Below are 12210 nucleotides of genomic sequence, written 5' to 3' on the forward strand. Positions count from 1 at the left end.
CCAGATCAGTATCATCACCACATTAAACAGTTTCTTTGTCAAAGTCATTATAAAATTCAGTGTTTCCATCAGTTGCATTGAGTCCCATTGAGTCACAGCAGGTGGCTTTGATTCATCCCCTTGTGTTTTCCTATGTAAGCAATTACCAACGGACTTAATCTGCTACCAAACATCATTGTAGCTGTACTGTAAATTCATCAACAGAATATCACACCAGAGTCCACCATCACTTCTCAGCCTTTTGGCAACAACCAGGAGTTTAGAAAAGGTTTTCTTCACTGTACACAAACATACACCATCAACTAACAAACTGGGCAGATAAATTCAAGGACCAGTCCATTGCCAGCTCTTTAAGGATTAAGTTTTCTGGGTGAACAGCACATGCAAACTGTCTACTTGTTACTCAGTGGCAGTTTGAGAGCAGCTAACTAGTGCAACAGTGCAGACCTGTAATCCCAGGGATTACAGGGAGAACCTGCCAGGTGCCCCACAATGTCTGCTAGTTGACACAGTTAATAGGATATTCACTTCTGCGAGGTAAACAGGAAACCTGAGCTTAGCTAGCCTGGAGCTAACCACAGTACAGAAATACAGTACGTGCATCAAGTTGTTTGGAAGAAGACAAAACAGGTCAACAAGGCGGCCAATCTTTTAAACACATCACGCATCAAATAGACTTGGGATGTCATATGATTTTTCATTTAATTTTGTATCACAATATTTATTCAACTGTAGGGCAGCAATTAAAGATTATTTTCATTGTTGATGAATCTGTCGATTACTTTCTCGATTAATCGAGTTTGGTCTATAAAATGTCAGGAAATGGTGAAAATGTTGATCAGTGTTTCCCAAAGCCCAAGATGACGTCCTCAAATGTCTTGTTTTGTCAACAACTCAAAGATAGTCATTCAGGAAACCAGAAAATATTCACATTTAAGAAGCTAGAATCAGAGGATTTTTACTTTTTCTTCTTTAAAAATTACTCAAACCGATTAATCGATTATCGAAATAGTTGGTAATTAATTTAATAGTTGGTAACTAATCGATTAATAGTTGCAGCACTATTTAACTGTGTGCTTTAGTATTTCTTCGAAACACTATTGTCACATGCAATACAGAATGAAATGGAGGACCTGCTCACAGCTGGATATAATTAAAGCTAACTATGTGGACAGCGGTGAGACCGCTTTAGGAAGGTGGTGTGGAAGACCAAAAGTTAAATATTTAATCTTAGAGAAAAACATTGTGCTTTTTTGTTAGATTTAATTAGCAGTGGTATTCCAAAAGTCACAGTTTGACATCCGTTGACTCACTGACTCACATCTTTTCTCATTCCCCGATAATAAAAACATGCTAAATCACATAGATTTGTTTGTATATCAAATGTTAAAACATTATACTATGATGATTTCTAAATAGTATATACTTTGTGTTGTATGGTATTGAGACATGACGTGGTTTTAAATAGTTCTGTGGATTTTGACTTTTCTGAGAGTGAAAGCCTCATCTTGGTTGGATGTGGTTTATGGCTCCACGCTCCTCAGAGTGAATAACAAAAGTAGGAACTGATTAAGCGCAGTGAGTCACAGTCCATTCAGCCTGAACAACAGAGCCAGATTTTTTTGGGAGAAAATTATGGGCTACTTGCTTTGTTCCATGGTTGTTCCAGGCAGATATAAATTATCTCTGTAACGTTGATAGAGAGTGTTAGTTGTCTACATTTCCTTCCTGGCTATAAAATTCCGTAAGCAGAGGTTATCCCGAGAGGAGCAGCAGACACGGCATCAATATTAATGAGGCCTGCTGGCTTCTCGGGGTAGCTCTACTGGCTGCCAGCCTCCTGTTGCAGGGCACACTGTATTAGAGTTGCACCCAAACAAACACATGTGATAGGAGAGTCCCTCCGGATGCACTGGAGTTGTGCCAGCCCACTCTAACGTCCTTCCTCCAGCAGGGGCTGCTTGGGGCTAATGTTAGCTCTACTTCCCCACTCACCGTACATGTCAGCTGCTCAGCTTCAACAGGAAGGGGGTTAAGGTTTCCTGGAGCAAGCTCCCTGTCGCCAGTAACAAAAACATCAAACCGAGTACGCCACTGGGTAGGGGTATGTAGTAAATCACAGTACCAGGTATGATTTACCTGTCTGTGCAAACCTCCGGGTAAAACAACTGCAGCTATCAATACACAACTAGGGGGCATTTTTAAAGCGGCAGCATTTTAGCAACAAGCTCCAAAATGCTTTTTGTTGTCTTCACTAAAGTAAGTCTCATAACCTACCAAAAATTGACTATGAATGTTGGCTTTTGCATACAACTCCTGTGAAACAACCTACCGTGCTTTCATTATGGGAAACGTATTTACTCGGGCTGTCAAATTTAACTCAATAACAACGCGTTATTGCAAATTCGTTTTAACCCTACTTATTTCTTTAATGCATTAACACAACTTGCGATTTTTAATTAACCTCTTAAAAATCTGACAGGCCACCGTTGGGCCTGGCCGCTATTCGATCGTCCAGAGGTTGTAGCAACTTCAGTTTTAAAGCTAGAATGAAGATACTTTCATCATATGAAACTAGGTTGTCACAAAAGAAGCTAAAAAACGCTTAAACTTGTGCTAAATGTTAGCGGGGGAAAACTGTCATTGCCATTTTAAAAAGGGGTCCCTTGACCTTTCACCTCAAGATATGTGAATGAAAATGGGTTCTATGGGTACCCACGAGTCTCCCCTTTACAGACATGCCCACTTTATGATAATCACATGCAGTTTTGGGCAAGTCACAGTCAAGTCAGCACACTGACACACTGACAGCTGTTGTTGTCTGTTGGGCTGCAGTTTACCACGTTATGATTTGAGCATATTTTTTATGCTAAATGCAGTACCTGTGAGGGTTTCTGGACAATATGTCATTGTTTTGTGTTGTTAATTGATTTCCAATAATAAATATATACATAAATTTGCATAAAGTAAGCATATTTACCCACTCCCATGTTGATAAGAGTATTAAATACTTGACAAATCTTCTTTTAAGATACATTTTGAACAGATAAATAATGTACAACTAATTACGATTAACTATGGACAATCATGCGATTAATCGCAATTAAATATTTTAATCGATTGTCAGCCCTAGTATTTACACCAGGATGGTGCCCAGTACATCTACACCCTTCTACTACTGGCCACTGAGCAGCTCCACTCAAGCATACAAGTGCCATTGCTCAAAGGCACCTTCACACCAGTTGTTGAGAAGCATTTGCCTTTAATTTTATTCACTCTCCGCACACAGATTTCCCAACAGATTTGACTAACTAAACCCTCTGGTCGCAAGCCCACTTCTGTAACCTTCGGGATACTGCCACGCGTTATACCAACAGCAGTTACAGTTGGATCTGCAGCCATACTGTATTTGTGACTGTCACATCACAGCTAGGTAGTTTAATAGCTGCGGATGGGGCAGCTGTTACCCATGCTGACAGCTCCTTATCCATCTGCCACTGTGAGGCAAACACGGGCCCTCTGACGCTCCAGCCACAGGCCCGACATTAGCTCTCTCATGAAGTCTATTTCAGCCTCCATGGGCAAAACAGCTGCCCTACGGTCCACACCGCACTGTTTTTAGACGCTCCAAAAGGTTCAGCTCAAAGAGAAAAAAAAAGTTCTCCCCTACATCTGTTGCCAATGAAGCAAAGGAATGCACTTCCCCAGAACCCTCTTACTGCGGGTTCAAACGAGCACAAAAAAGCAGGTCAGGAAAAACCGACCATACATTTGCAAAACAACTCCTCGAAATATTGTGTCATTGTGTACAATAAAAATATAAAGGAAACTAATAGAGTTTGGAGAGCAAGACTGTTTGTTTTATAGGAGAGCTTCACTGAAGACATTCCACAGAGCAGATAAGCTATAGGAAAGTCTGAGACTCAGCAGACAGGTCAAGGAGGTCAGTCCAAATGACAGGACAAGTGCCGTGAGCAACTGTGTGACAGGAGTTGAGCCAGGCTCCTCTTGCCCGCAGAACACAAGGAGAGTATTGTGGCAGGCCCTGGTCTCCTCATACCAGCACACAGAAAAAAAAACACTCTTGCACATGCAGCTGCATGACTTTGTGAGAGGAAGAGAAAAATAAAGGACTTGGCTACGATTTGATATTAACTGTAGGAATAGGTTTTCTGCCATCAATATCACCTGGAATTATTTTGAAGGCAGCTGCAGGTTTCGGTGGTTTGAGTTTGGTTTTGTTCCCACAACTAATCCTGTTTTGGTCCCATTTATGTTCTGAGGGTTTAGAACTAAAAATACATTTACTTTGATACTCAGTTATCATAAAAAAAAAGCTGTGCATATATAAATTTTTCTGTGAAATCGTAGCCAGTTCTGCTAGGTTGTATTTTTTGGCAGATTCTACACTTTCTAAAGCAGTAGTGAAACCGTGCCTGCTGCTGAAAGCAAACCACTGTTGAGTAAGTTAGGACAAAACCTAATACTCCTATCAGTCAAGAGGCTGATACTGTTGGTGAACAGGCTGGATAATATTAGGCTAACCTGTACTGTCATAGCAGACATTGTAAGTAGCTTATGGCTCCAATAAAAATAGCAGACTCGCCACTCTAACAAAGGACTTACATACTTGAGGGCCCCACAGGTCTGTGTCGCATATGCAAACACACATTTCAACATGTACCTTTGCCTTAATAAAATGTGCAACACTGAAAAAAAGAGAAAACCATTAATTTACTAATTAATTTAAGTGTCACCAGGGGATTTAAGATGATAATGGCCTTCTAAATGGGCACATTAATGCCAATAAATAAGAAGTCCCATCTGATTTGATCTAATCTAATAGAGCATTTGCACAAAGCATATCATGCCTTTCAGTGTTCGACTGATGGCAAACAGAATTAGCTCAGACATCCTCTCTAGCATAGCAGAGTACAATAGTGTGTGTTTAGTGTGCCCAACCAGTGGGTTTCAACAAGTGATGAAAGGCTCTGACGTCAGTTCCATTCATGAAAGGCCGGTGGCAACCTGTGGGGATGAAAATGCTTCCCTCAGCCTATACTGAGCAGGCTGCTATATACTGAGGTTGCAGGTTGTGCTGCATGCCAGCCACCAGGGTGCTGTATTTTTAGCAGGGACAAGAGTACGAATTTATTCTTCCAATTTAGGCACAATGAGAGGATATGGAGGTGCCATAGAAGTCAGGCTTGGTCACACAAACCGCAAAACTGTTCCTAGTATTTCAGCACCGGAAAATCAAGCCAAACACAACAGAAAGTGCAAAAACTTGACGTAATTATAAGTCACAGAAACCACCAGCCTTCTGCACAGAAGAGAAAGAAAGGTATCCTTTACTACATGAGTAGAATACGTTGACAGGTATGATAACAACAGGATATAGTAAGGTGGTGGAGTAAGGAAACATATACTTTTAAACAGTGGACCCTGGTTCAAGCCACTGCTGAAGTGAACATCAAATCTCTACCAGCTCTCCTATTCACTGTTTGGTAGCCGACCCTGACTTACAACCTAATCATAGAAAGGCACAAGCAAATGATATTTCCTGCAGGGATTAATAAAGATAGGCATCACATTACATGAGAGCCTTGATTCTTGTTTTATTTGATCATCTCTAGTGCATGAGCATTCATGCATCTCACTGGGAACATTTGACTGAGGGGCGAATAGCTGACCACAAGCTAAGTCTAAACTGGTTTCCCGGGAGACAAGGGTGACATTTCCCATGCTGCAAGCCCCGTCCCTTTATCTGTAAACCCGGCTAGCTGCTTCCCTTCTGGATGAGGATCTGGCATCTTCTTCAATTCTGCCAAGAAAATAGCCTATTTGTTTCAAGTGTACAAAATAAACTGTGCTAACCAAGCAGTAGATAAAACAGCAGTGGACTAGAATAGATGCCTCGCTGTAACATCCCCTGTTACAGAAGAAGCAGACCTCCGCCCCCTGCCACACACCAGTGCAAATAGTGTTGTTAGTTTTGTGCATCCAAATGAAAATCCTGTCACACAATACAAACTCAAATAAGCCTCCATCTCTTTGATGCATGGGCCGGCTGAACTTGTTGTATGTAGGTGGATATTATCTAACACGATGATGGAACCGCATCAAAACCATCCATTGCTTTTAACTCTTAGGCCAGAGGTGGACAACATCGCATAACTATCACAGAGCATTATCATTCTTATATTTGATGGTCAGTCTCTTGATTTTCTAGCAAATATTACCATTGCCATGACGTCTAATTCGATGTCCATTTTGTACAGTAAAAATATACTCCTTCAGTGCCGCTTTGATATGTTTCTTCATCCAGTGTTCTGTACCATTTTTATCAGAGGTTTGAGTTCAATAATATATTAACTTAGATTTAAGAGGCACTACGCCAGTGTGTCCTAAAATGTTAGTTAAAAATCTTTCAATAACAAAGAATCGTGCCATAAAAACTGCCCCTACAAAAGCATCAAAACATGATATTAAAGTATGAAGCATTTTTAATATGATGATACACACTTTGGCTTGTTTTTTTATGCCAATTAGACATAATTGTTTACAATTAAGAGACCACTTGATTAGTTACTACCAAGCTATATATTTGAGACATGCCATGGAGGTTTGCTTTGTCAAAATCTCAAACTTCTGATATAAAAAAGCTAGTGGCCACAGACACTTAAAAAAACGTCTGGTCCAATGACTCCAATCTGAGAGAAGAAAATAAACTCAATAAACAAAATGTTGGAATTCCCAGGGTCTAATAATACCGAGGCCTGGGTCGATTCACCCTTGCCCCAGCGGAGCCTTCTCTGTAACACTCATCCGTATAATCTAAAACTGTGCAGCGAGAGAAACCTTAGAAAGCTCCTTTGTTGAAGGAAATAGCATTCAGGTCTGTGGAGACAGTGTCCCTAAGCACAGGCCAGGCTTGTACTCCACCCGAGGCAAGCGCAAACAGTAATCTTGTGACTGTATGTCGACTTCCTCACGCATGCATCCGGATTCAATGTTGGACTAAGGAAAAGTGTCTCTCCTGGTCATATCACATGTTGACAAATACTGACAACAAAAAAAGAGAAAGAAAACTAGTTCACTAACTGTGATGGCCATTCAGACACACAGATGACTAAGCTATTGAAAATAACAAGTTTAAAAACAGACAGGAATTTTGCAGAGCAAAGCACGAATTTCTATAGCGACACAGCTGTGGCAGATGTCAACACGTACTGTAGGTTCAGGGTTGTTTCAATGAAAGCTGTACGACCCTGCAAAACTCAACAGATGGAATGCAATGACATTTACATGAATGCCTCCTTCTAAGTCTGAAATTACACTATCAAACTTTATTACAGACACAGGGTTCAGATAAAAGACAAGACATTACATATGGCCTAATAAATTACATATAAAAGCACGATAAAAACTCATGGTTTAAAAAGAATATAATTCTGTGTCCTACAAATAGGCAACGATACTAATGTCTCCACAGCTGGGATTTTAATGTCAGTCAATACTATACTGGGCCCCCATTCAACATCATCAACATCCATACGATTTTATAACCAGGATTGGAAATTAACTTTTTTTGTCCACCGGCCAATGTGGCTGGTGGATTCCAAATTTTACCAGCCACTCAATAGATTACCATTGTTTTTTTGGCTGGTGATGAGTGAAGCAAATCTAGCAGCCACTTGCATATTTTACCAGCATTTGGCTAATGGCTGGTGCTAATTTCCAACCCTGCTTATAACTGAAAACAACACAAACAACTTTCTGTATAATTCAAAGTTTAAAAGGTAATAACCTTTTAGTCATATTTCTCAATACTGTACTTTGCATTATAAAAGGCAGCAAAAACAAATACACCACTTCAACCAAGTATTAAGGTCAACAAGGCCACTAGCAAAATTTGATTTCCCAGTTATCTACTTATAAAAAAACATTCCCCATTAAAATATGGATGATATAATGGCAATGAAAGCTGACTTTCAGATTCCACCAGTGAACAATTTGGCTGCTTATGACAAACCTTGTTACAGCCCTTCAGACATCCAGTGCACACACACACCATCAATCACTGACTGTGATCAGGACCAATCTCCTTGTTCTATATGATCAAATCCAATGGGCAACTAAATGGTTACTGCTACTTTAATTTCCACACTCGAACGACCAAAACAGGAAACACTCCATTATTTTGTCAAAACACAGCTTCGTTGCTAGACTGTAAAATGCCTACACTCATAGAGAGAAGTGGGCCAATGTTACATATTAATGCAATTCCAGATATCTCCTCTGTTCTGTAGAGACTATATAAAGCCACATTACCAACACTACTGTGGTAGTGTAAGTTACTGTTTTTGTATTTGCATTATTTACAACCAGTCTGATAAAAGAAATAGTTCCTAGACATTCTTTTGCATGCTCCAAAACAATCACCATTTCTGTACATTTGTTTTTCTGTGAAATGCATTGGGAGGATAATATTACAACACCTCTGTGGTAGTTACTCCAGATATTTCCTCTGTACTGTAGAGAGTATATAAAGCCACGTTATCAACACTACTGTGGTTGTGTAAGTTACTGCTCTTGTATATTTGCATTATTTACAACCAGTCTATAGAAATTGATCAAAGAAATAGTTGCTAGACATTCTGTTGCATGATCCAATCACCATTTCTGTTCATTTGTTTCCTGTGAAATGCATTGGGAGGATAAGATTACAACACCTCTGTAGTAGTTACTGCTGCTCTCTACACAGTATCTAACACAGCACGGTTACACTGGATATTAATGCAATTCCAGATATCTCCTCTGTACTGTAGAGACTATATAAAGCCACGTTACCAACACTACTGTGGTTATGTAAGTTACTGCTCTTGTATAGTTGCATTATTTACAACCAAGAAATAGTTCTGTTGCATGATCCAAACATTCAATCACCATTTCTGTACATTTGTTTTCTGTGAAATGCATTGGGAGGATAAGATTACAACACCTCTGTAGTAGTTACTCCAGATATCTCCTCTGTACTGTAGACTATATAAAGCCACGTTACCAACACTACTGTGGTTGTGTAAGTTATGCATTATTTATAACCAGTCAATAGAAATTGATAAAAATAAATCGTTCTTAGACATGTTGCATGATCCAAAACATTCAATCACCATTTCTGTGCATTTTTTTCCTGTGAAATTCATCAGAGGATAAGATTACAACACCTCTGTAGTAGTTACTGCTCTTGTATTCGCATTATTTACAACCAGTCAAAAGAAACTGATAAAAGAAATAGTTCTTAGACATTCTGTTGCATGATCCAATCACCATTTCTGTACATTTTTTTTCCTGTGAAATGCATTGGGAGGATAGGATTACAACACCTCTGTAGTAGGTCTCTATACAGTCATCAAACACAGCACGGCTACACTGGATATTAATGCAATTATGCATTTAATATTGCAACTTCAATGAGGCAGAAAACTAAACAAGTTGTGTACCTTGCTATGAGTATTATTTTAAACCCCAGATCACTATTTAGCAGGAAGGTGTAACAGAATCCCCCGCTAGCAGCAGTTAGCCGGTTTCATCGAAACTCTCTCTGGGATGACATGGCCCCAAGTCATGGGAACACTATGTCGCAGCTATTAATACGGCCTTTTTAACGCCCTTAAATGTGCAGAGTCGACCAGAAAAGGCTTTCAGTGCAACACCAACACACCAGACGTTAGAAAAATCCGACTACACCGTTACACCGACGGTTAGATAGCCGGTGTCCGCTGCATTCACCGACTTTGACACTCGCCCACTGCATAACTTACAAACCAAGAACGCCCATGTCCATTATCGGACATGCAGTCAAACCAGGTCGCTGCTAAACTATAGAAGCTCATTAACTTCCTAATTTCTCTCACCTGCATTAGCCACGACTTATCCAATGTCAAAGACGTGGTATCAAATCAGTGGAGCAGAAACGAGCCGGTTGCAATGAAAACATAAAATAACCGATACCAACCAATCGCTCCTCCTTCGCTTAGCCTATACTAGGCGGATGCGCTTCATCAGTAAGACATCAAATTTGCAAAATATGTGTATAAATGCACAAAAAATATCACATGCAATTTGCAGCTATCTCTTAAAAACATGTGTCCAGATGTTTATGTGTGGTGTAATATTTAAATTATGATGAAGAAAATGGATTCATGTGTGTGAGAGTGAGGTGCGTCCGATAATGGACGCATCATCGGTTCTAAAGCTAGCCACCTAGCTAAAGCGGAGCTAACGTTAGCTTCTCCAGCTAGCTAGCTCTCTGCGACACGGTTTGGAAGAAAGCTCCGGTAAATGTAGGCGAGCCAGTGCTTACTCAGTACCGGCTAACAGCAGTCAGCACCAAAAGGCACCAAAGGAAAGCAGAACAGCTCCAGTAAAACATGAGTAAATGATGTTAGTAGAGGTTTAAGTGAATCAGCTCATCGCTCACCATCTCTCGGCTTCCACCCTCCTGACAGCGAATCACTCTGTCTGTCTGTCTGAGACCACCGGGGAGACCACGGCAATAAAATACACAGGCTTCCGGTGGAACCTTCACAATAAAACACGGTACAGACAATTTGTATAAACAACATTTTTTTTTAGGAAAAACACACTGGTCCAAATTTTGTGAGATTTTAAACCTGGTTTAAATGTATTCATTTATTTACATTTTTACTTATGTATTTCCAATCATTATTTTCCATATTTTCATATACATTGTATTTTCATATAATTACAGATTTTAATAGGCGTGTTTATTGTTTATTGTTTATTTATTTTGACCAATTTCAGACTACACAACATAACAAAAAAATAAATGAACAATATACAGTGCAGGAACTATACTATACTATGTAATTATAATTATTACCTTTTATCTCTGGTTTAAATATATTCATTTATTTACTTTTTTACTTCTGTATTTCCAAATATTATTTCCCATATTTTCATATAATTACAAATTTTAATAGGCTTACATACAATGAAATACTTGATATCTGGGTGTTTATTGTTTCTTTATTTTTGCACAATTTAAGACTACACAACATAACAAAAAAATAAACAGGGTACAGACAAAAATAATCTTGTATAAACAACGTTTTTTTGAGGAAAAGCCACCGGTCCAAATTTTGTGAGATTTTAAACCTGGTTTAAATATATTCATTTATTTACATTTTTACTTATGTATTTCCAAATATTATTTTCCATAGTTTCATATACATTGCAAATTTAATTGGCATACATACAATGAAATACACGATATCTGGGTTTCACTTTAATTTTAATTCAATTAAGACTTTATTGCAGACTCAAGGTCCAGATAAGAAAAAAGAAAACACAACAACAATACATTACATATAATACATTACAATACAGGAAGCATTATAAAAAGTCATGATTAAAAGATATAAAAAATATAAATACCAAAAATATATATACATACATCAATGCCTTACATAAAAAGAACTATACCAGTGCCTCCACAGCTGTGATTGGTACCATGTAGTGCTAAATCTGATGCAGACTTTATGTCTATTTAAGACTCAAAAATGTATGAGCTAAAACATCATGAAAGCATTATGTTAGGATTGATATAGTAGGACAACATGCGTATTCAAGTGCAAGTGGAACCGTAAGTATATAAAAATTATATTTATAAAAATTATATATATTTATATTTATACTTCTATCTCTGGACATCTTTATAGTTTTTTGAGAATACTAGTTTTCTCATCTGAGCCATTTACTGTGATTAACATAATAACAAATGAAAGAAATATAACAATGCATAAAAGTAAGTGTGTCATAAAGGCATATTGGGGGGTACTAAGTCATAATGATCACATTAACCAACCAATCCTTATGATTATTTCAGGGCATTTGTTAATGTCTTACACTTCATTTTGAAATTAAAATGATTATAACTGCAGTAACACACACACAAATCTAAACAATATGAAGTGGTGTGAGAGGAATTAATCACAGTTTTTGTTCCCCCTGGAAAAAAAATGCTGCTCTCCAAAAAACGATAAAGACTCTAAAATAGAAAGTGGGTCACCAAATAATATTATGAGTCATTAGAAGTCTTCCACTTACCATATTTCAGTAGTGTGACCTACTATGCTATATGCACCACACAGTATCTACTGGATATTGCTTGTCATGCTGGTGATG

General features: G+C 38.5%; 1 protein-coding gene across 1 annotated transcript in view; it reads right to left on the reverse strand.

Moving 5' to 3' along the window:
- garre1 (granule associated Rac and RHOG effector 1) overlaps positions 1-10556 on the reverse strand; it is a 35386-nt gene extending 24830 nt beyond the window's left edge. Inside the window, exon 1 of the mRNA XM_074609955.1 lies at positions 10484-10556. The gene's annotated coding sequence lies outside the window, so the exon portion shown is untranslated. The remainder of the gene's footprint in view (positions 1-10483) is intronic.
- Between the last annotated feature and the right edge of the window lie 1654 nt (positions 10557-12210).

The sequence above is a fragment of the Sebastes fasciatus genome, chromosome 2 (genome assembly GCF_043250625.1).
Source record: "Sebastes fasciatus isolate fSebFas1 chromosome 2, fSebFas1.pri, whole genome shotgun sequence".
Classification (NCBI taxonomy): Eukaryota; Metazoa; Chordata; class Actinopteri; order Perciformes; family Sebastidae; genus Sebastes; species Sebastes fasciatus.